The sequence below is a fragment of the Mustela lutreola genome, chromosome 2, assembly GCF_030435805.1.
Source record: "Mustela lutreola isolate mMusLut2 chromosome 2, mMusLut2.pri, whole genome shotgun sequence".
NCBI lineage: Eukaryota > Metazoa > Chordata > Mammalia > Carnivora > Mustelidae > Mustela > Mustela lutreola.
The window spans coordinates 110,223,316-110,249,789 of record NC_081291.1 but is presented as its reverse complement, the minus strand read 5'-3'; the positions used below and the strand labels follow the sequence as shown (position 1 = coordinate 110,249,789).

Below are 26,474 nucleotides of genomic sequence, written 5' to 3'. Positions count from 1 at the left end.
TTCCCAAAGTCTAGAATAATGTCCACCATATAGTAAGCACTTAGTAATCAGTTAAGGAAGGAAGGAAGGAAAAAAGATGAAAGAATGGGTCCTAGGTAATGCTGTATCTCAAGTTTGAGGATTCTGTTTTCTGCTTTGCTTATGGAAAAAAATTAAAATTCCTCAGGCCTCTAAGAGATTAGAAAAGGAAGCATTTATGGCTACTCAGCAGAATTATTTAAATCTTTTATAATGTATATATCCAGGAGTAAGAGAAGGAAGCAACTATCAGGGATGATTTCCTTACCTCTGATTTTAGATCTCACTTAGATGCTTTATGCAGTATTATGCTTTAGGATTGTACTCATTCATTCAGCAACATGCCAATTGAGAACCTACTATCTACAAGGTCCCTGAATTAGCCTTAAAGGAACCTGAGTTACATGAAACATATTCCCTAAAGGACATAAAGGAAAACTGTACCATTACGCAGTGATTCTCAACACATCTGCACCTGCACAGGAGAACCACAGGCAACAAGACCAATGCAAGGGCCTGGGTTCCAGAAAATGAGAAGAGCAAGGGAAACATTTTAAATCCTTGCCAAGTGATCCTAATGTGTATCCCGATTTTATCACTGCTAGCATATCAAAGACACAGATACTCAGGTGGCTCCAGAGAGTCATACTTCTAGTCAGAGCAACGTTCCTCAAACTCAAAGAATGTCCTTCATTTGTGAAGGCTAATAGCTGGGTTTAGGGGAAAAAACAGCCCCATGTATGAATAAAGTTAGAGAATCATTTGCTCCTTACGATCCTTCTTGGAGATTCAGTGTCCAGGAGTCTCTCTGCTCTCAAGTGGGTTGAGGAAGATAAAGGAGAGATTCTAGGAAGAGTCCTCCTAGGCTCGTTAGCCCCTGTGAAACAGTCATGCAGGGTCTCGGGATTAGAATCGTGCCTCAGCTTCATGCCACCACATAGCTCTACAAATGCCCATTTATTTAACCTGCAGAGAGTTGTAGGCCAAGTCAGTTCCTTGTCATGAAAACAAACCAGCCAGAGAAGTAGACTAATAGTTACATTAAAAAAAAAAAAAAAAAAAACCGCTTAGCATGATTGGATGGAGTACGCCCCAGTCGGCCTTCAAGACCCCTCTCTTTGGGTACTCCCACCTACATGTTTTCTTTGTCTTATCCTCACATTCCTGGATCAAATGTTTGCATTTGTTAATTTATCAAGTTGTCTGCCCTGTTACATCAGTTGGAAGAGAAAGAAATCAAGTTTTGCTTTGTTCTGTTAAGTGAGCATTTGTAACCAACATTATCTGAGTTTCATAACTGTGTTTGGTTTGCCTGACTTCTTACTCAACGGACCCTATGCTTCTCAATTAAAATTAAATAAGGGGCACCTGGGTGGCTCAGTGGGTTAAGCCTCTGCCTTCGGCTCATGATCTCAGGGTCCTGGGATCAAGCTCCACGTCAGTCTCTCTGATAGGCAGGGAATCTGCTTCTTCCTCTTTCTCTCTCTCTCTCTCTTTCTCAATTAAATAAATAAATAAAATATTTTTTAAAATTAAGTAAGCAAGAGATGAATTAAGCAAACTAACTAAATAAACCATTATGGATCTATATGATGGAACACTTTGTAGAACTAGAAAGATCATGGGAAACTTGTTCACCATATAATACAAAAAAAGTTGGAGTGGATACAAAACTATTCAGAACATAACACAAAGATACAAAAGTTATATTTATGAAATAAGATCGAGTGTTATTCATTTTCTTTTACTTATTATATATTTCTTAAATCTTCTATGGTGAACATCTATTAACTACAAAACAAAAAACAAGAAGACAGTTTAAAGCCAATAACTTGTGTTTTTAACGAAAACCAAATAAATAGAAATCAGTTTTCTTTACACCCCTCCTCCAGCAAACATGCTACTTGTTGCTCAGATTTTACTTTGAGATTTAAATTGGCATAACTATTCATAGTTGAATGTTCCCAGATTTTTTTTTTAAGAAAAAAAGACTAATGCTGATAAAATACTTTGGAACCACAAACTGTGAGATAGATAAAGAATACAGAAAACACAAGATGGTGACCTTTTCTGCTCATTTTTCTTGTTGGAAAGCTGTATTTCTCCTTGTTTACTCTTCTTTTGCTGATCTCTTTGGCTTGCTTTTTTTGTTTATTTGTTTTTTTTTTACTTCAAAGCAAACAAGTTTTTGCTGACTAGTAGAAAACTCATTGAAGTCAATTATTCCTTGTAGACTTTCTATGCACAATTTCCTTGCTGAAAATTTTCTCAGAAAAAAAGATTAGTGACTTTATTGTGTAATTTGTGCCTTATTGATTGCCCCCAAGCTCTTTCTCATTTTGTTTGTGGGCATTTTTATATTAATGGCTTTTATGGCAAAGGAAAGAATGCAGACAAGCTCCTTACAGGTCTACTCCAGACACCTTGCTGTTTTATATTTCTAGAACAGTATGATAAGAAGTATTTGCTACCAAACACGACACTAAAAACTGTGAGCACAACAACAGGGGACCCACTTTGTTTCTCCTGACCCAACTGGATGATCCTGTTTGAGTTCCAAATACACACAACACATGAACAGTCCAAGAAATGACCCTTCTGTGAAACAAATACACCAATCTTCCACACCACTTTCCAATGGCTTAAAAATATTTACTAAGAGATATGCATGGCCAAAGAAAAATCAGATAAGGAGCAATTTCCTCAATCACCCTTCCAAGTAAGGGAAGTGGAGGATGAATGATCTCCAATACATAGGAGAAGCAAACCTCACAGAGACATTCCCACTGATGCTCATATTATTGGGAATGTCCAAAATGGAATCTTTGATGAATAAAATTCCAATACTATGTAGAATGAAACATGCAACCTTTTTTCTCTCAGTAATTATGCATAAGATCCCAAAACATCACTTATAAATTTCCAACTATAATAAGGCTATTAAATAAAGGAATGTAAATTAATTCATTTACCAGTTGTAAGAATGGTCAGCATTGGAATGGTGGGTTACTTGTCTGATCACAGTTACAGCGCTATGCCATTCCATCCCACCTTTCTCCTCTTTCCTATTGCACCCCACTAAAAACAGTGCCATACAACTCCTCCACACCTGCTGGCTTGCTCTCAGAAGTACGGGGCTGAGAGTCTTCAGAGTGGCACTCTATGTATCCCTACTCTAGACCTTTTTATTTCTAAATCATCATTCCCTTATGCTTTTATTTCTTAAATTGCATTAAAAATTTTTCCCCTTAAGGGTTAATGTTCACTGTGGTTAAAGCCGAAATTATGTCCTGTAAATCCTCCTTTTTGAATGGATCTACTGGGAAGATCCTTTGCTCCCCTGGGCTTATATTTCTAAATGTAAACTACGTAGAAGATGATAGAATGAAGGTCTTACTATTCAGAATACTTTTACTTGGTGACAAGAAAGAAGAAGCCTATAGTCCCCGAGCATTTTTTAACCTGTAAAACACTTCAGTGGTGACTGGAAAAGGATTTGAGCCAGAAGAGGAAAGAGAGACAATGTTTACTTTAAATTGAATTCTCTTTTTTCTGTTCTATTCCCCAAATACACTGACAAGCCAAATATGTTTTCCTCATGCTGTTATAAGTGTTAGTTTAATTTTTTTAAACTAAAATTTACCTTTTCTAGATACTACTTGATTAAATTTCAAAAGAAAACACATTTAAACATGTTATAGAATGTTCTCTATGCTGCAATAAGGCAAGGAAAAAACAGAAAGACTTTTGCCAGTAGGGATTCAGGTCCTGCCTTTGAAAAGTGAGAAATAAAGGTCTTCCATCAGTTTCCAGATGAGACTCCAGCCTGAGGAGCACTTCCTGCCTTTGAGACACCTCAGCTTCAGATGAGTCTTTGGATCTTTCGGGGATGGGGGTATTTGTTTACAGATAATATCATTTCTTCCATTATGTTGTTCTCCCCTTAAATTTTTGAAGAGATCTGTTCTTTCACTCAAGAAGTCACAAAAAGGAGACTGTCTATACTGTTCAAGCCCACTGTGAGCCCTCCATATATCAAGGGCTCTATTGGGGGCTGAGACAGAAACTCATTAAGTCAGCTGCCATCGGTGCCTTCATGGGACTTACAGTCTAGTTTTTCTAGTCTTTGCTTTTATGACATGAGAATATTATAAACCTTTAAGGAATTTAAAAGAGGTTATTCAATCTATAAATACCTACAATACTGTGCAAAAATAAACTGCTAATTACACACTTAAGTGTGTGTGTGTGTGTGTGTGTGTGTGTGTGTGTGCTTTCTATTAGGAGATGAAAAGATTAGAAATTCTCCTTTTTCTATAATATGGAAATAAGATTTCCTATTATAAAAATCACATTTTTAGACAAATAGGTTAGTTAACCGGTAGGTTCTTGACTCACTAATAAATTATTTTCTTTTTCTTTTCTTAAAAATACATAACTCTATTCTCTATCTCCCCCATCACACACATACACACACACACACTCTTCTCTCTCTCTCTCTCTCCACCCAGTTGGCATGTATTAAATACCATTTTAATTAACAGACAAACTAAACACTATATAAGTTTAAAAGATATAAATGATATGTCCATAATTTTTTCATTTATTTGAGGGAAAGAGAGCATGAGTAGGGGTGGGGAGAACAGAAGAAGGACAAGCAGACTCCGTGTGAAGCTCCATCCCACCACCCTGAGATCATAACGTGAACTGAAATCAACAGTTGGTCACTTAACCAACTGAGCCACCCAGATTCTCCATAATTTTTAACTTAGCAGTCCCAAATCACAGAATTCATCATGAGGAAATAATTACAGAAAAACTCAAAATTTACATACATATATTCAGTCCACTGGGGAAAAAAATCTAAATGTGCAACAATAAGGGAATGGTAAAATAAGTGATAAGGTACTCGAATATTATGCAATAATTAAAATGAAAAAATATTTAATAATATAATGATATAAAATGGGTGATAAAAGCAGAATACAAAATTATATATATATATCAATATCATAATATGTATATGTTCATATATTTCATTGGTTAAAGAAGAGGATTAGAAAATAGTACATCAATATATTGTTTATGAGTAGTGGAGTTATGAATGATTTTATAATCTTTGTGATTATAGTGAAGTTTAATTTTAAAAGTTATTACTTAAGTAGTTAATTTTATATGTAGAAAAGCTCCATATTTTAAAACATAACACATACAACTTAAATTTACTCTACTGATTATTACTATCTTGTATACTCATTCATATATAATCACTTCCAATGGAGCAAATTTTACCAAAAGGATAAAAACTTCAGTTATATTTGATTATTGAATCATCAACAAAGAAAAGAAAGTATGCCACATTTTCTTAGCCCCAGAGAAGTTTCAAAATCACTGATGATTTATTTGGTTTCTTTGTTTGTTTTTCTTACTCTAAAGCATTATCATCCACAACTGAGAAGCAAAAGAATATCCTTAATCATTCTTTGATTCCAAGATGTTTTGTGTCTACTTAGATACACACCTCATCAATCACAAAAGCTTCAGCCATCACAACAATCGTCACAGTATATTTATTATGATCTTCAAGTTTATTTTTTCTAATATCCAGTAATTTGAAGAGCTCTGGATATACAGAGCCTTTAAAGAACAGAGTCCTATAACTGTATTGCTTGAAGAGTTCCCAGAATGAGCTCTGAGACACTAAAATCTAGAATATAAATAAACTGGAAAAAAAGTAAGCTGGACAATGATATTTTGAGAAGAGACTATCAGCTGCTCATCTGCTTGATACATGAGAAGCAGTAAAACAACAGACTTATTTTCCAGCTTGGCTGCTCGTAGAAGTCTTCTGCCACAGTATACACAGCTTCATTTGTTAGGAGAATGTCCTCTGTCATTACTCTCTGCCTTCCACTATCTCTTGCTTATGGTCATCAATTTATTTTGTGATCCGTCTGTATCATCCCTTCTTAGAGTGTTAAGTGACATTCTGGGTAAATAACTGAAAGTCAAACATGGGGGAAAAGATGAAAAAAATGGGAACGTTCAGGCTACCAATGAGAAGGATTAGGGGATGGGGTCATAAAAATGCTCTTCGAGGGGCACCTGAATGGCTCAGTGGGTTAAGCCTCTACCTTCAGCTTAGGTCATGATCTCAGGGTCCTGGGATCGAGCCCCACATCGGGCTCCCTGCTCAACGGGGAGCCTACTTCCCCCTCTCTCTCTGCCTGCCTCCCTACCTACTTGTGATCTCTCTCTCTCTCTCTCTCTCTCTGTCAAATAAATAAATAAATAATTTTTTTTTAAGGTTTTATTTAATTAATTTATATTTTTTAGTAATCTCCACACCTCGTGTGGGGCTCAAACTCATGGCCCCAAGATCAAGAGTCCCACACCCTCTTGACTGAGAAAACCAGGTACCTCTGGTTCTTGTTTTTTGCTTTAAATTGAGTAGTTCTTCCTCTAAGCTTCTTGACTAGGCTTCCTACCCCTTCACTTCTTTTTTTTTGTTTTGTTTTTTTGTTTTTTTGTTTTTCCACTGTATATATATATATTTTTTTTATAAACATATATTTTTATCCCCAGGGGTACAGGTCTGTGAATCACCAGGTTTACACACTTCACAGCACTCACCAAATCACATACCCTCCCCAATGTCCATAATCCCACCCCCTTCTCCCAAACCCCCTCCCCCCGGCAACCCTCAGTTTGTTTCGTGAGATTAAGAGTCACTTATGGTTTGTCTCCCTCCCAATCCCATCTTGTTTCATTTATTCTTCTTCTACCCACTTAAGCCTCCATGTTGTATCACCACTTCCTCATATCAGGGAGATCATATGATAGTTGTCTTTCTCTGCTTGACTTATTTCGCTAAGCATGATACGCTCTAGTTCCATCCATGTTGTTGCAAATGGCAAGATTTCATTTCTTTTGATGGCTGCATAGTATTCCATTGTGTATATATACCACATCTTCTTGATCCATTCATCTGTTGATGGACATCTAGGTTCTTTCCATAGTTTGGCTATTGTGGACATTGCTGCTATAAACATTCGGGTGCATGTGCCCCTTTGGATCACTACATTTGTATCTTTAGGGTAAATACCCAATAGTGCAATTGCTGGGTCATAGGGCAGTTCTATTTTCAACATTTTGAGGAACCTCCATGCTGTTTTCCAGAGTGGCTGCACCAGCTTGCATTCCCACCAACAGTGTAGGAGGGTTCCCCTTTCTCCGCATCCTCGCCAGCATCTGTCATTTCCTGATTTGTTGATTTTAGCCATTCTGACTGGTGTGAGGTGATATCTCATTGTGGTTTTGATTTGTATTTCCCTGATGCCGAGTGATATGGAGCACTTTTTCATGTGTCTGTTCGCCATCTGGATGTCTTCTTTGCAGAAATGTCTGTTCATGTCTTCTGCCCATTTCTTGATTGGATTATTTGTTCTTTGGGTGTTGAGTTTGCTAAGTTCTTTATAGATTCTGGACACTAGTCCTTTATCTGATATGTCGTTTGCAAATATCTTCTCCCATTCTGTCAGTTGTCTTTTGATTTTGTTAACTGTTTCCTTTGCTGTGCAAAAGCTTTTGATCTTGATGAAATCCCAGTAGTTCATTTTTTCCCTTGCTTCCCTTGCCTTTTGCGTTGTTCCTAGGAAGATGTTGCTGCGGCAGAGGTCGAAGAGGTTGCTGCCCGTGTTCTCCTCAAGGATTTTGATGGATTCCTTTCGTACATTGAGATCCTTCATCCATTTTGAGTCTATTTTTGTGTGTGGTGTAAGGAAATGGTCCAATTTCATTTTTCTGCATGTGGCTGTCCAATTTTCCCAGCACCATTTATTGAAAAGGCTGTCTTTTTTCCATTGGACATTCTTTCCTGCTTTGTCGAAGATTAGTTGACCATAGATTTGAGGGTCTATTTCTGGGCTCTCTATTCTGTTCCATTGATCTATGTGTCTGTTTTTGTGCCAGTACCATGCTGTCTTGATGATGACAGCTTTGTAATAGAGCTTGAAGTCCGGAATTGTGATGCCACCAACGTTGGCTTTCTTTTTCAATATCCCTTTGGCTATTCGAGGTCTTTTCTGGTTCCATATAAATTTTAGCATTATTTGTTCCATTTCTTTGAAAAAGATGGATGGTACTTTGATAGGAATTGCATTAAATGTGTAGATTGCTTTAGGTAGCATAGACATTTTCACAATATTTATTCTTCCAATCCAGGAGCATGGAACATTTTTCCATTTCTTTGTGTCTTCCTCAATTTCTTTCATGAGTACTTTATAGTTTTCTGAGTATAGATTCTGTGTCTCTTTGGTTAGGTTTATTCCTAGGTATCTTATGGTTTTGGATGCAATTGTAAATGGGATTGACTCCTTAATATCTCTTTCTTCTGTCTTGCTGTTGGTGTAGAGAAATGCAACTGATTTCAATAAATAAATTTTTAAAAATGCTCTTCGAATGCCTAAAAGGTAGTCATATGGAAGAAATGTTTTAAGCAGGGGCGCCTGGGTGGCTCAGTGAGTTAAGCCTCTGCCTTCGGCTCGGGTCATGATCCCAGGGGCCTGGGATCGAGTCCCGCATGGGGCTCTCTGCCCAGCAGGGAGCCTGCTTCTCCTCATCTCTCTCTCTGTCTGTCTCTCTGCCTATTTGTGATCTCTCTCTCTGTCAAATAAATAAATAAAATCTTTAAAAAAAAAAAAAAAGAAATGTTTTAAGCATAGTTTTCATGGCTAAAAGGCAACAATTAGAGAAGAGAGATTTTGGAAGATGTATGGGGTTTTTTTTGTCTGTTTTTGTTTTTTTAAAGATTTTATTTATTTATTTGACAGAGAGAGATCACAAGTAGGCAGAGAGGCAGGCAGAGAGAGGAAGGGAAGCAGGCTCCCTGCTGAGCAGAGAGCCCGATGCGGGGCTCAATCCCAGGACCCTGAGACCATGACCTGAGCCGAAGGCAGAGGCTTAACCCACTGAGCCACCCAGGCGCCCAGGCGCCCTGCAAGATGTATGTTTAATGTAAGTGAATATGGGATGGCCCTGTTAAATCCCAAAGGAATTCAGACTTGTTTGTGTGTGTATGTGTGAGGTATTGTTGGGAACTGGTGAGTCCATCAAGATCTATTGGTATGAACTGATTTCTACATAGGCCTTTCTACTTCAGGCTGAAGGAAAAGGGGTAAGGGATATATGAAGAGCCTAGAGAGAAGTCTGCAAAAGAAATCATTGAAAAGAACATGATGGTGCCTGCCCAAAAGAGTAGATTACTTTTCTGGACTGCCTCCAGAGAAAAGAAAGGAGGAAAAAGAAGAACAGCAGTTTTTATGAAAAGCTCCCCTGGGAAGGAGGGTTTCAGGACATGGCTGCACAGGCCCCTGCTCGCTGACAAAGTGAGTCACAAAACTGAAGAGGTCATCTCCCACCAGCTGTACAGAACTGACCTCGACTTGATCGTTCTGATTTGAGAATGATCCGGCAGAACCTCTTTTCATTCTAATATTGATGTTATCAGAATGGGCAAGGCCACAGGAAATGATGGGACACTGTGTAGACAGAGCAATGCTTCTCAAACTTAAATGTACATACAGCTCACCTGAGGGTTTTGTGAAAGCACTATTCTAATTCAGTGAATCTAAAGTGAGACCCAAGATTCCACATTTCAATTCAGCTTTCAGGTGAAGCTAACGAGGCTGGTCTGGCAACCTCTAGGTAGGACGTTGGCAGTGATTTTATGATGAGAAGAAACTAACAAGGAGAAGCATAGTGGGAGAGGAAGAACTCATAGATGCTGAAAACAAGGATTCAAAGCTGACATGGTGTGTGTTGTTTTTTTTTTTTTTAACATATATATATTTATTTCTTTATGTGAGAGGGAGAGAGATCACAAGTAGGCAGAGAGGCAGGCAGAGGCAGAGAGAGAAGCAGGCTCCCTGCTGAGAAAGGAACCCAATATGGGACTCGATCTGAGGACACTGGGATCGTGACCCGAGCCGGAGGCAGCCGCTTAACCAACTGAGCCACTCAGTTGTCCCCTGACATGGTGTTTTATCATTACTCTGGAGCTATCCGCCACCTAAAATCTGGAAATACTGGAAATAAACATCATTTTGAAGGAGAAATTGGGAATATCTCTCAGAGCTATGCTTTCTTTTGCCATAGCTAAGTCACAAAACCATCTCCAGGTGCGTGATTTTTCAGGCGTCCCCAGGGTAGTTAGTCTAAGCATTTTAGGAACATATACATGGGAAAGTACAATAAATCTGGGTTTTTTGATGTAAATATGACACCATGTGTATATCCAGGAGAGTGAAGAAGAATCAAAGCTGACTAACAAAGGAATGGTGCTAACTTGGATGATAATAAGTTGCTTTCAGTGGAGGTGTTCAATCTGAACCTAAGAAATTCTTATCATAGGACTGGGAGAAGGCTCATTGAGATGACTGCCAAGGTTCCTTCTTATTCTACTCTTTTCTGATTCTACAACAGAATTACCATGGCTATAAAGACTACTCATAGTTTTTGTTTTGTTTGTTTTGAAGAGTGCTTATTCTGACTAATTAAAAGAAAAATGGTAAAGTAAGCTAAGTTTAGCAGAGAGTGCTGCCAGTAGAATTCGATCCCAAAACCACAGGCATCTCTATACTCAGTGTACATCCCAGACCATAGATCAGATCTATCCAGTCTGGGCAGAAAAATGCCGTTACGTGTAAGGGAAGGTAAGAAATAGGTGGACTTCACATATTAATTAGCATTGCTAAGGAAGGACGGAAGAGAGGGAAGGAAAAAGAAAGAGAGAGAGAGAGAGAGAAAGAGAGAGAGAAAGAAAGAGAGGGAAGGGGAAAAGAAACTTTATTAAAGAATATGATCTACCATAAGATGAAAGAGCAAGGCAAAGTAAAAGAAAGGCAACATGTTAATAATGAATTTGAACATTCTCGTCCCCAGAAGTGGAGCCAAAAATATTCTCTCTAACCCTCTGGCACTGAAATGGAAGGCTTTAAAAATCTTAGTTTCCGTCTCATTCAAAGCTGCTAAGGCTTTTAGATCAGATTCACAGAGGGAAAAGACAAAAGTAGTAACCCTGTTCATTTACAAATGCGACTTCTGTCTTGGTAGATGAAAGCCTGACTGTGTCCCAAACACTGAAAAAGAAGAGTAAGATTATCTGCTGTTTGTCTGAGAACAGTTTAAAAATTGACTTCAGTTGAACAAAACTTCCTGCATCCCCACTAGGTGGGAAGCACTTTCTAGAGACTGGGGATGCACAGGTAAGACTTGGTTTACAACCTGATAGAAGTTAGAGACAGCCACCCCCCCAAAAAATATATATGTGTGTGTGTATATATATATATATACATATATATGTATATATATATGACACACTATCTACTGAAAAAAGATATCTACTGAAAAAAGAGCTGTAAACATTTGGAATCACAGATGAAGGAGGAATTTAATCCCCCTCCCTCCCCCTGGGGTAGAGCCTGGAGGAGACTTAACAGAATGAAGGACATTTGAGCTGAGACTCAGAAAAGGAACAAACCTTTCTGGGCAGAGGAAAGAGTAAAAAGCAGAGAGGAGAGGAAGTACACAGCAGAAACTGGGAAAGGTGGGCTTGACCAGTGGTGTGTGCCAGGGAGGCATAGCCAGAGCTGGAAATGTCCATTTGCACCTTCCTTGGCACCCCTGCCAGTCACTCCTTCCCAGTTTCCTCTGAGCACTTCCTGCTGACGTCTTTGAAGACTTGCAGCTAAAGCCATGGGCTTTATCTACCTCAGAGGTTTTCCTGGCAATGTCAAGCATGGGATAATTTCAGGACAACTACCATCCCCTCATGCTGAGGCATGAGAAATTAGAATGCGAGTATTAAGCTCAATGCTGACCCCTGCTTAGAGCCAGTCTTTTAGTTTTTCTTGTTTCATTTTAGTCTCCCAGGAGAAATTTGACGTAAGTTGCTCTACTCTAAACTTATTTGGAAATGAACATCATTTTGAAGGAGAAATTGGGACTATGTCTCAGAGTTAAGCTTATGTGTGTCATAGCCTAAGTCACAAAACCATCTCCAGGTGGGTGATTGTTCATCAGGAGCAGAGAAATGGAGTTTAGCAACCTGGTAACATCAGTCCCCAGTCCCTCTAGACAAGGCTTTCTCCATAACTCTTGGGGGAGGTCGTTGAGATGGGCTGGGAGAACAAAAGAAATCTATTGAAAAATCCATTGATTGTTTCACACCTGGATATTTTATGATCATTTATGATCATAAAGGGTGAGAAGAGCTTAATGGAGATCTTCTTCTGGCCTCCTATAATCACACAGGAACTGTGGCATTTGCTTCCTATTATCACTCCATTTTTGCCTATCCCATCTCCATATCTCTAGTTAAGAAAGATGTGAAAATCTATTCTGTCTTTGAATTTAGGAAAAAATTTATGATTCAGTTCAACAAGATTAAATTGGCATTCATACACACACACGCACACACACACACACACACACACACACTCAAAGCCAAAAAACATTTCAAGGTTTCAATAGACTCGAAAAGTGTCCACAGTCTTCCTTATAAGCACTCCTTGTGGTAATTGGAGAGCTTGCCAAAAAGCCTTCCAGAACCCATATTTCATCTACCAGCAATGGAAGTAATACACAAGAAGTAGTCTGCATCCTTCCCTGCTGAGAATCATTTGCTTGGCGTGTGCTCTGCATAAAAGCTATATGGTAGGAAAAATGCTACCCTGCCTGAGCCAGCCAGCATGCTTCCAATCTGCTGCCCGAGCTCTGTGCCTGACAAGCTGCTGATGGGAGAGGCCACATTGTCACTCAAAACTTAATGGGGCTGTTCTCCCTGATGTATCATTCACCGGGAACTTTGGTCTATGAAGCACACTGGTATATTTTATGTATGAGATCCATTTAGCCTCAGAATTTTTCCCAGATATATTCTTAGGCTCAAAATGTCTAGACTGTCACTTACTCAGCTCTGGACTCCGTTATCGGTGTGATAGGGTCTGGATTCACCTTCGATACAAGTCAAAAAAGCTGAGATGTCTGCTTCCTGGCATTTTGTGGGTGACCAAAGCATATCACAGCAGCCCACACACAAAAAAGTACTGGTCTCAAGACAAGGAGGCTCAGGTTGCAGGTTTCCACATACCAATATGAACTTAGGGAGGATCACCTTCTCAGACCCCATCTATAAAGTTTGGGAATGGACTCCTGGCACCATCTAACTCTAACACACTAATTTTACATTTCTTTTTTTTTTTTTTTAAGATTTTATTTATTTATTTGACAGAGAGAAATCACAAGTAGATGGAGAGGCAGGCAGAGAGAGAGAGAGGGAAGCAGGCTCTCTGCTGAGCAGAGAGCCCAATGCGGGACTCGATCCCAGGACTCTGAGATCATGACCTGAGCCGAAGGCAGCGGCTTACCCACTGTGACACCCAGGCACCCTAATTTTACATTTCTTATCAGGTGAACCAAGGAAATGGGATTATATGTGACCCCCATGTTTCAGACATCCCTCTCTGAAAACTTACACTTTCTTAAAGCAAGACTGCTCACTTCAAGCCCAATTTGCTGACTTCAAGTCTTATCACTACTCTTGTTTTCACACACTCCTAAAATGATATGTATACATCTCCCTTATATTTCCTGTCTGCATTTAGCTAGTTTTCATGGCAAAATTTTTTTTTACTGAAAATGATGAGCGCTTTCCCCAATGGACAGCAGGTTGAGTAAGAACTGTTAAACGAAATTGTTACTTTTTTAAAAACTAAGTTTCTGCTTAGTTTAACCACACAATATTGCATATGGTAAGTATGGACTTTGAAACCTGACCAGAACAGGGCTGGAAATCCAGGTCTGTGGCTATGGTCTTAAGAGAATACAGGATAGAATCCTTCACTTTCCCCACTAGGTTTTGGGACCATAGCATCCACACTGTGGGGTTATTATAAATATGAGAGATAATGTGGACAAACATAGAGCATAGTACCTGTAACAAAGATGTTCTTACTGGTGGGAAAACTGTCTCCAGTTTAGGGAAATAGCAAGGTTAAGTTAAATAAATAGAGAAAATCTAAGGCAAAAACTAAGTACAAACATTGAAAAAGAAATACACACATACAATCTCTCTCCTCCAACCCTAAACAAAGATCTCGGAACCAGCAGGGACCTCAAAAAATCTGGAAAGATTGGCACCGCCTGGCACTGTACTCCAATGCCAAGGGTGGAAACGATATGTTTGCAAATTCTCTTCGAAGCAATAGGGAAATGGGCCCACGTCCTCCTTCCCAAATATTTATTTTGTACCAAGAAGTCAAATATTGCCAGACTTCTATGAAGAAAGTCATCATTGACCAGGATTGAAACATCAGGTCTTTAAAGTTGTTGGTGAGCAGCCCACTTAGAGAGAGGCCTTCCTCTCCATTCCTTTACAAAGGCAAACCAAATTCTAAATCTTACTGTCATCAAGTGGCACGGGCACAAATAAATACGCACAGCATGGCTTCCTTGTGCCAACTGGCATGGAGAGGTAATCATGTCACACAGCACGCCTTCCATCAGCCCAAGGGCACCAAGCAAAACACAGCAACCAGGAACTGGGCAGGCTATGGAGCAGTGCAGGGAAGCAGCGGGACAAACCGGAACTGAGTTCCCTGGTCGAGTGCTCCTTTCAACCCCACCTAGGGCCATTCTACAGAACTGTTGCCTATGGGATGAGACAACACCAAAACCATTTGGTGGGAAATGCCTGGAGAATAAAGCCCTGAACTAGAAGTCCAATCGCTGTGTCAGAGGTTTTCAATCCTGACTCTACCCTCAGCCACCCAAGGGATGCAACACTGTCTCATGGAAACCGTGATGACGGAAAAGAGGGAGCAGGAAATCACCACTAAGGAAGGATATGTGTGCCGTCTGAGGTCTCCAGGTTAATTCTGAAATTCCATTATTCTCCTGTCTTTGGAACAACAGATCTAGGGGCCAGTCTTGGTTCTGTCTGTACTAACTGGAAGAACTGCTCTAAAGCTCAGATTACTTAATTATAGTTAGAAAAAATACTCTCATATTGTTTGGAAAATCAGATATGAAATTAGACAGGCATAGATGCACTTTGTAAACTATGAAATGACCCATACCCATAAATGAACAGGGCTGTCCCCCTTCTCTACCCAGGTGGCGGCCCCAAATACATACGCACACACACACACACACACACATACACACACACACACACACACACACACACACACACACACACACGGTGGGAGCTGTTTTCTTCAGGCAGCTTTCTAGTCAAGCTAAGACGCTGGCAGGCGAACAAGTCCATAACATCTCCTCGCAAACACAGAGGGCCAACCAAACATCTTTCTGGATCACGACACTTGCAGCTGGAGCTTAATACACTGGAAATACGACCAATGTATATTTCATACTTGGCTTGCCCCTTCCCACCTTTCTTCTCTTGCTGTTTACATTTGCATAATCAAAGTGTCACTCATAAATCCATGCAATTAAAGGAACACTACCTGGGTAACAACTATGTGCCAGGTCCCCTGCTGAAAGCTATAAAGGACACAGGGAGAGAAATAACAGAATCCTTTCCCTCTGCTTGGGCACATTCTAGTGGGGGGCAGGGGGTGGCGCATGAGAACAACCATTAATAACAAGGCAAAAGCCAAGTAAATACTAAATGAACTAGGAAGGCACTGAGAGAAGTATTTTCTTTTTTTCTGACCAGGAAAAAAAAAAAAAAAAGAAAGAAAGAAATCGTGATTTGAAAAGTCAAATATATTTTTCTCAAGTTAGGAACAGAAGTGCAGGATGGCAGAGGTTTTCTGAGGAAGGGAAACATACAGACCAGGACTTGACAGCCTAATGATATTGAGAGGAAGTTAGATGGGCCACTAATTGTTCCTTACTTTCCACTGGGTTCTTTTTTTTTAATTTTATTTTATTTTAATTCAATTAATTAACATATACTATATTATTAGTTTCAGAGGAAGAATTTAGTGATTCATCAGTTGCATATAACACCCGGTGCTCATTACATCACGTGCCCTCCTTAATGCCCATCACCCAGTTACCCCATCCCCCCACTCCCCTCCTCTCCAGCAACCCTCAGTTTGTCTCCTAGAGTTAAGAGTCTTCCACTGGGTTCTGATCTAAAAGTCAGTAACTACTCCGAAAACAACAAAGAAATCATCCAGGGTTAAAACTGTCACTATGAGCCCCATTGCCTTTATAAAGTTCCAAGTATGTCATTAAATGATGAATCCAGGAAAAGAAAAAAAAAAGTCAACTATGGTTTTTAACAGCTCTGAATCAAACCTCTAATCATAGGATTAAGATGTTTACTTGTTAAATTCTGATACTGAACAGCTGAGTGCAAGGAATGTGCTACTCATACTGACTTAGGTGGGATGCCCCAAGACCCACTCAGTTCCCTCACAGCTCCTCGAAACATTATGCCCTAAAAATGGTTGCCGTCCTTCTGCGTTGTGCAAAAGGGACTGGCATTTACTTTGTTTTGTATTCTGTTTTTTATCCAGATGTGTTGGTGTTTCATCGAGAAAGCCTAATTCATTATGAATATGGTGAGCCAGACCTCCATTACATTCTTCCCCATGCTGGCCCAGAATAGAGAGTGCTGGCCTCCTGAGGTACAAGGAACATAAATGGGTCATTCCTGGTGCAGACTCAGCACGAGGAGGACAGGCTGTAAGCAGAGCAGAGAAGGTAAGTGTGGTCTGATAACTTCACCTCCCTCCCCATTATCATTATTAACTCCTGAGGCTTCTCTTGGCACATCAGATTTCAGACCCTCTTGACAGCCACTTAGAGAGGCTTAGAAGCAATCATGACTAGTTGCCAAAACTACATGTTCGAAAATGTAATTGTTTTATGGAGTTTCAAAAGCATGTTCAAGAGTGTAGAATCAGTTTTAGGATTGGGTTATCATAGTATTAGACAGAAGAGAAATTAAATATGAAAACACACTCTAATCCTGAGACAGATCAAGATGACATAATGAAGCTAAGTGGTTTAAGCTCCCTTTTTCCTCTTATCTTCTCTAGAGTGGATGGCAAAGATTAGTGGAATGCATTGATGATCTTAACAGAAACATATATATGTAGGGTACATAGCTCTTTGGCAAATGTGGAATATTCTCTTAAAAAAAAAACAAAAAAAACAACAAAAAAAAGCCTTCTCAAATGAAACAAAGAACAAACAAAGAACAAACCAAAATGAGGCTGATGTGTTCAGAAAGGCAGTTCGGGCTTGTTTCTATTTCTATGAGCGTGGAAACAATTAAATGACTATACAAATATTAACTCACAAATCTTAATTCACATGTACCACCCATAACCTATATTTTGAAAATCCTCCCAACTCTAATCAGTGTTACAGAGAAGATAAACAACAATAGGATAAGAAAGAGGAGGAAGAAGAGGGGGAAGAAGGGGAGATGGGGTAGGAGAGAGAGTATCATTTCTTGAGGTGTTTGTATTTTCTTCATATATGAGTAGACACAACGGACTTCAATACTGTAGAGCTCAACTCTTCTCTTTAAACTTTTAAAAATCAGGGCGCCTGGATGGCTCAGTGGGTTAAAGCGTCTGCCTTCGGCTTAGGTCATGATCTCAGGGTCCTGGGATGGAGCCCCGCATCGGGCTCTCTGCTTACCAGGGAGCCTGCTTTCCCCTCTCTCTCTGCCTGTCTCTCTGCCTGCTTGTGATCTCTCTATCAAATAAATAAATAAAATATTTTTTAAAAAACTTTTAAAAATTATTACTCATCAAAAAATAATTATATGGTATCTTTCTTTTTTAGGGACAATATTGGAAAAAATGAACTCTGCAATAAGGAGAAAGTTGGTTTTAAGCAGTTCCACCAATTATAGGTTATATACGTATAAATGGATTATTATATAAAGTTAATTTATTTTCTGGTTAGCTGATCTATTCACCTAGTTTCAAACTCTAAAGGTACAAGAGACCTTTAAAAAGTCTCTATCCCTTGCCCTCCAGCCAACAGTCCCCTCCCATAGAGAAACCGCTCTGCCATGTGTTAATGAACTCCTCCAGAGATGCTTTATGAATCTGTTAGTAAAACAGCAAATAGGTTGCATCACACTCTCACAGTCCTGGGCCTTTGCTTTGTCTGCTTAACAAGACAGCTTTGAGGTTATTCCATATGGCAAATAATAAAGCTCTCCTGTGTTACAGATCCATAGGATTCCATTAAATGGATATACTTTCATTTATTTAACCAGACACCATTTTATCCAATCTTTCGCCCTTATAGATGAGGCTGTGATGAACTGTTTTATGTACTCATCTTTCACATGTCTGAGTATCTGGGATAAATTCCTAGAAATAGAATTGCTGTTTTATGATATGCGTATTTGTAATTTGGGCAGATACTGCTAAATTGCCCTCAATAAAAATTCAACCAGTATATCCTCACACTAGCATTATACTAGAACTGTCTGACCTGCAGCCTAATCAGTAGAGTGTGTTATACAACGTTCTCATTTTTGCAAAATCTAAAAGTTTTAAGATAGTATGTATGACAGAGTTTCATTTTTAACTTGCCTTTTTCTTACTGTGAGATAGAGTATATTTCCAAATGTTTAAGAACCACTTGAATTTTCTTTGAAATTATAAATGTTCTGTATTAGAAATAAAAATGGAAACTAATAAATTCGAGCTCTTTTCATATCTTCTTAGAAGTTGGTAAAATACATTAGTGGCAAGTACTATTGATTTTCATAGAGGAATATGGATCCTGGCATTTCTTGGAGTCTGAATTGAAGAAAATAGTCTCTGTTCTCTACAAACATTTTCTTTTTAAAGCCTGTATTTTTGTAAGCACCCCGTTGACATGAATGGGCATCTAGATTAGCCCAAGAAATATTCATGGTATAAAGTATTTTAAAAATACCACTCAAAACATGATAAAAGAGGAAAGGAAAATTTAAAAGTCAGAGTAGATCATGGGCAAAACAATTATTAAATATTATCTATATTTCTATGCTTTAGGAACCTAATGTCATGAACTGCAATTTTTCACAGGAACTTAAGTTTAGGCAAAGGGTTAAAGATAGATGATAATAAGATTAGATAGAGGAGATTAGACATATAGGCTAATTCCCCCTTTTCCATGCATTCTGTAGTGTTTTGTTTCCCAAGATACCCTTTTCTCTGCCTGGGCTATAAAGCCAAGTTCACAAAATTCTCTACAGCTGCTACAATGGCTACCATTTTTAAAGCAAATTAAAGTTCACCAAGAAAAAGTAAATGATTAATTTCTTCAGAACATGACCCAGTACATAGTTGGAGTTCTCAACTGTCATCACCAATATATCATATCAATCTTTTTTAAATAACCAGCCTGTGATTTACTGGCATCAGTGATTAATTCTCCAAGAAGATAATTATCTACTGCCAGAAAGAACCGTAAATATTTCTCAACATTTACTGTTCTTCAAGATCGATTCATATTCTTTAGCGAAATTCTTAAAATTGGTGATAGTTAAAATTTAAAAATTTAATTGCCCAGTTCCAAGTTTCTCTCACTTTCTAAGAGAACCGCTAAGGAAAGTTTCAGGTGGATAGGACTTTGCAAAGTCCTTCTCTCTCAGAATGTAGGCATTCTGAATATGAAATAAGCATCAATAAAAAATAGTCATGATTAAAGTAAGTTTTATATATATATTACATACATACACACACACACATACACACTGTCTATTCTAATATAACATTATTTTTTAAATGCAAAGTGTCACATGATCATTGTGGAAGAGTTTTAAAACAAAAGAGTGTAAAGATGGGTAGTATTGCTACTACCCAGATAAAAGTACTATTTAATATGAACTAAAGTTTATGTGCTAGGATCCTCTTAGAAGAACTTTGATCAGCTACTTTTTTATAAAACCAGTAAGTTGGTACTAGTATATGCTCACTGTACAGATAAGAGGTCCACAGACAGGATTAGCCATTTACCCAAGGTCACACAGCTACTAAGTATAGGAGTCGGATTTATATGTAGAGACAGAGTTCGAGATATTTAAAAACAACAACAACAACAACAACATATCTCTGGGGAGCCTGGATGGCTCAGTCTGTTGAGTGTCTGTCTTCAGCTCAGGTCTATGATCCCAGGGTCCTGGGATCGAGCCCCACATCGAGCCCCACATCAGGCTCCCTGCTCAGGGGAAAGTCAGCTTCTCCCTCACCTGTGCCTGCCACGCTCCCCTTGCCCCCATCAAATAAATAAATAAAACCTTTAAAAAAAATAACATATCTTATACTTTGTACTGAACATTATGCAATTAACATGTGTCCTAATTAGTAAATATTTTGGGGAAATACAATTTAAATGAAGCATCCAAAAACACTATCCTTTATTACATGGGTTATTTATATTTGCACTGCTATCATAATACTACACTATAGGGGCACCAGGGTGGCTTAGTGGTTTAAGCCTCTGCCTTCAGCTCAGGTCATGGTCTCAGGGTCCTGGGATTGAGCCCCACATCAGGCTCTCTGCTCAGCAGGGAGCCTGCTTCTCCCTCTCTCTCTCTGCCTGCCTCTCTGTCTACTTGTGATCTCTCTGTCAAATAAATAAATTTTTTTTAAAATTAAAAATTAAAAAATAAAATAAAATAAAAAATAACACTACACTATACCATATACCATAGTGAAAATATTTATATATAAATTTAATTTCTATCCCTGAATATTTTCCTAGGTCAGCTTCATAGGTGTGAAATTATAAGGTCAAAAGATTTTAGTATATAAAACTATTTGCAAAAGTGTAGCAATTTATACAGAATTTATACAGAAGTGGGGTACACTACACTAAGGTATCCTCACCAACATTGGAGTAGCATAAAAACATCTTTGCCATTTTGACAAAAGGAAAATCTAGCAGGGTTTTTCTTTTTTTAACTTTCTTATCAGTAAGAATATTTCATTGAAATTTATTTGAGACAAAAGTCACATGTAAGTGTGAGAAATAATAGAGAGATCCTATGTATACTTTACTCAATTTCCCCCAATGGTAACATTTTCAAAAGTATTATATTATATTATATATATAGTATAATATATTGTGATATCTTATATTACAGTATGATATACTATGATATTTTTTTTTATTTTTATAAACATATATTTTTATCCCCAGGGGTACAGGTCTGTGAATCACCAGGTTTACACACTTCACAGCACTCACCAAAGCACATACCCTCCCCAATGTCCATGATATATTATGATGTACTATGTATCATTATCATAATTCTATTATAATATAATATATATGATATTATGGTATTACAATCAGAATATTCCCATTTATATAACACACCCCCCAAGTTTGACTTGTACTTGTGTATTTATATTTAGTTCTATTAATTTTATCATGTGTAAAGTTTCACGTATCCACCACCACAATCCACATACTCAATTGTTATATTCATACAACAATCTCTTACAGTCACCCTTTTTTATTTCTAAGATTTTAAGTCATCTCTACACCCAACATAGGGCTCAAACTCATAACCCGGAGATGGAGAGCTACATGCTCCACCGACTGAGCCAGCCAGGAGGCCGTCTTATGTTGCCCTTTTATAACCATACCCACCTACCTTCTGCCCACTTCACCGCGCCTTCTGCAATTCCTGTAAATCATGAATTTGTTCTCCACCAATAAAATGTTGTCATTTAAAAAAAAAAGTTATAGGGGGACCTGGGTGGCTCAGTGGGTTAAGCCTCTGCCTTCAGCATAGGTCATGATCCCAGGGTCCTGAGATCGATCTCCACATTGGGGTTTCTGCTCAGTGGGGAGACTGCTTCCTCCTCTCTCTCTCTCTCTCTCCCTGCCTCTCTGCCTACTTGTGATTTCTCTCTCTGTCAAATAAATAAATAAAATCTTCGAAAAATAAAATAAAATAAAAAATTTTAAAGAAATTATATAAACAGATTCATTTGGTTTGTAACCTTTGGGGACTGGCTTTTCCCACTCAGTATAGTTCCTTGGCAATTCATTCAGAATATTACTTGTATAAATAGTTTTTTCCTTTTTATTGCTGAGTAGTACTTCATGGCATGAATGTTCCACAATTTGTTAAATCACTCACCCTTTAAAGGACATCTGGGCTGTTGGTGGTTTTTGGATATTACAGATGCTGCTGCTATAAATAATCATATAGAGTTTTTACATGAACATCATTTTAATTTTTCTGGAAGGGCTCTCAGGAGTACAATTGTGGGGTATAAGGTAATTCAATGTTTAGTTTAGAAGAAACTGTCAAGTTGTTTTTCCAGAGTAGCTGTACAATTTTTTATTTCCATCAGTAATAAATAAATGATTTTATTTTTCCGCATCTTTGCCAGTGTTTGATTTTGTCATTACTTTTTCCTCTGGCCATCCTAGTGCCCTTTTTATTGGCCACTGAATGCAGAGCTAAGAACCAGAGACTGAGGTTCTCGTGCCACTAATTTGCTGTGTGATCTCGAGCAAGTCATTTCCTCCCTGAGACATGGTTTCCCTATATATAAACCAGAAAATTCCTAATAGTCCTTTCAATTTTAACTTTGTATGCTTCTAAGATAAGAACAGACTTCTGTGGGTGATTACGAAGGTTTAGAATCTAGAAGAGTCTATAAGTGATTTCCCTTCTAATAGCAAAAGAATTAATTTACTTACTGGGTAGGAAATTATTTTCCTGGAGAACGAAGTAACAAATGAAGCCTAGGATATATTACTTCCTCCCCAAATAACCCACCGCACATAGCAAGTTGATTTACTTCATCCTAATATGAACGCCAGGGTAATCTCTGCTCTGTCTTACCTTGCAGTAGAAATCACCTAATCTTGGGATGCCTGGGTGGCTCAGCTGGTTAAACACCTGCCTTCAGCTTGGATCAGGATCCCAGGATCCTGGGATTAAGTCCTGCATTGGGCTCCTTGCACAGTGGGGAGCCTGCTTCTCCCTCTGCCTGCTGTTCCCCCTGCTTGTGCCCCCTCTCTCTCATATATAAACAACTGAAATCTTGAAAGAAAGAAAGAAAGAAAGAAAGAAAGAAAGAAAGAAAGAAAGAAAGAAAGAAAGAAAAAGAAATCACCTAATCTCCACAATGACTTCATCCTATAGTTATTTATAAACACTCTCTCTATAAAAAATGTGAAATGCTAGGTAGATGTTCCTAATTAGGCTTCAGAAAATCCATATGATGTAGAAAAGGGACACCAGAGATTTCAAGAAAGCCAAACTTCTGCCTCTAAAAATGGGCTTGGGAGTTCCATGAGAGCTCATTCCATGGTACGTCCACGAAGGTTGGTGCTGCTGTTGGGGCTGAGAATCTCAGGCAGCCAAAACAAGCTTTCTTGCATCACTTGGCTCCTAGACTTCAACTGTCAGTTGGAAATAATGTGCCAATGAATTGTTTTTTTGTTGGTTTTTTTTTTTTTTTTTGAATTGTTGATCATCATCTCAGACCATGAACCAAAGATGTACAAAGGCAAATGATGGAAGAAAAAAAATAATAAAAACAGAACGTTGAAGAAACTCCAGTCGCTAATCTTATGTAGTCTTGTGTGGGCTCCTTCCTTAGAATCCCCTGGGGTATGTGTGAGAGGAACAGATTACCGGGATGCACTGCTCACTATTTCAAGCACAATCTTAGAGGGAAAAGGATAGGAGCACGTACTTTTAAACAAGCTTCTCGAGTGATTGATCCTCTTTCTTATTTATTTTTAAGAGAGAGAGAGAGAGCATAAGCAGGGAAGGGGAGCAGCAGAGGAAGAGGAACAAGCAGTCTCCACACTGAGCCCAGAGCCTGACATGGGGCATGATCCCATGACCCTAAGATCAGGACCCCAGCTGAAATCAAGAGCCAATGCCCAACTGATTGAGCCACCCCCCTCCCAAGGTGAGTGATTCTTACCAGCAACCCCGCATCAGCCCATCGCCTGGCATTTAGGAATTACTGATACAGGGCAATGCTTTCATTTTATTAATAGAGTAATCAGAGCTAGAATTTTCCCCCAATAACTCAAGATCACGCAGCCAATAACTAAACAAAGGCTGAATCAGCACTCTTGCTACTCTTTTGTGCACTTAACCTTTTGTGACACATGGTCTCTAACAACAACAACAATAGCAATCTACTTTAAAAAAAGGAAATTCTATAAGGCCCAGCTTGGTTCGAAATTCATCCTTTATCCATCCCATAGATGAGGATACAGTCATGTTTCATACCTGCAGTCTCATTTCCAATCCTTGTTTTCCTCCCAAATTTTTTCTCGTGACTCAGTTTACTCAACCGGCGCCAGTTCCCATTCTGGAGTTCATAAGTATCAAGTTACAGCAGCCCATTCTTTATCTCCCTCCCCAGTTCCCGAGCCAGGCCACTCCTCACCATTGTTCCCACAACAGGGATGTTTTTCTGCTAATCTGCCTCATACTCCAAAGGCCTCTTTGTGCTGGCCCTAACTTACTTCTTCTGTTTCCCTTTCATAGAAGAAAGCCTTATTCCTAAACCTCAAGCCAATGGCCAAGCTCTTTTTATCACCCTGATGACCACTGTCAGATGTTCGAGAGTGCCCCACCCCCAGGCTTCCGTCACTACGCTTAGCCCAACTTTTGGACTACAGCGCTGCTTCATCCCACTTATCACCCCTGACTTCCCACGGCAACTGCTTAGCTGGAATTGAAAATCTCCTTACCATTGCTTGATCACCAAACGGAGCCCCTCTTGACACACAAAGGCGGGTAATTTTTTTCACCCCCTTACACCGCATCAGTGGACAAGTCTAGCACCAGGATGTTGCAGACTACTCATTTCTGCCACATCTCGCTAACAGTAAGTGGCTTGTCGAGCTAATCTTGAGCTCTGACAGATATCATGCCACTTGCCACACAGAGCTGGAATTGCCTCTTTCCCCTACTAGATATAGCACAATGAAGGCAGGAGGCCGTGTCTATTATATTTACTGGCGTATCATGAGATCTAAAGCAATGAAATAAAAACTGGGAGACTCGAGAGTGAGTCTGGAGTCTATGTATTTTTGCAATACATGATGGATGTAAGCCTAGAAAAATTCTTTGAACATTTGCAGCAAGGTCAGTGGCAATAGAGGCATGCCTGGGGTTCTCCCATGTCGGTGGGAGTTGTGGGCCTGGGCTCATTAGTGAGTAGAATCCAAAAATTCTAGGAGTCCAGCTCTAGCAGCAACACTGTTCCTTCTATTCATTTGGTAAATCACTAACCTGTTCTATTTCAGGTTCTGTGTTACAAAAGAACACAACTCATGGTTCTCTCAGGGGAGCAATGAGAACAAATTAGCCAATATTTACCAAATCATCTGAAAATGAGCTGAGCTCATGCTTTACACATACCTTCTCTCCTGGGACTCTAGATTACATTTACTACATGGTATATAGAGTTCTTCACTCCCATCTAATCCCGATCAGGCAGGAAGAAGTTGTGCCTTACTAGGAAAAACAGTAGTAATTGAAAAGCCAAGCATGGAATGCAAATTCCCACTTTGATTTTTATTTTAACCAGATGTACATATTTTACTTATTAAACCACAGCATAACAATTTTGCTTATCTGTGCAGGAAAAGTGATTCTGACTAAATGAAAAACACTGCCAGAAAGTCCAAATGCATGAACCATTCCATCTTGGCCAAAGCCTTTCCATTTTTCTTCTCCGATAAGTAAATATCTGTAAAAAGCTGTTGCCAGGAAGGCAACACGATATGAGATTAGACGACGATATCACACTAATTCTATTGTGAGAGCAGAAATAGACACTTTTCCTTTACACAGAGTGAATGCTGAGCAGCTGGGAGATTAATTTCACAATCCTAGAAAATTGATATTTAAATGTGCAAATATTTCTAGAGCATTTCACACTTGACAAATATCTTCTTCTTTTTTTTTTTTTTTTTGAAAAATTTCTTTCTAATTCAATTCTGGTTCATTAGTTCTCACCGAAACCCTCAGATGATAAGTATCATCATACCCATTTTATAATAAAGGAAATTAAAGTTTGGAAGTATATGCATTTCCTACAGCTGCCATAACAAAGTACCACAAACTGGGTGGTTTAAAACAACAGAAATTTAGTCTCTTAGAGTTCTATAAGCCAGAAGTCTGAAATTAAGGCACTGGCATAGTTGGTTCCTTCTGGAAGCTCTGAGGGAGAATCTGTTCAGGGCCTTTTTCCTGGCTTCTGGTGGGTGCTGGCAATCCTTGCTGCTCCTTAGTTTGTAGATGTATCTGCCTTTGCCTTCACGTGACATTTTCCTCTGTGTGTCCTCCCCTCTTCTTAAGAAGATGCCAGTCATTTGATTTAAAGCCCACTCAATTCTAGTGTGACCTTGGGCACTTGGGTGGCTCAGTTGGTTAAGCGACTGCCTTCAGCTCAGGCCATGAT

The 26,474-nt window shown here is 38.9% G+C and overlaps 1 protein-coding gene across 2 annotated transcripts in view; it reads right to left on the bottom strand.

Moving 5' to 3' along the window:
• Window positions 1-26,474, bottom strand: part of FGF12 (fibroblast growth factor 12) — a 586,791-nt gene that overhangs the window by 474,340 nt on the left and 85,977 nt on the right. The gene's annotated exons all lie outside the window — the stretch shown is intronic.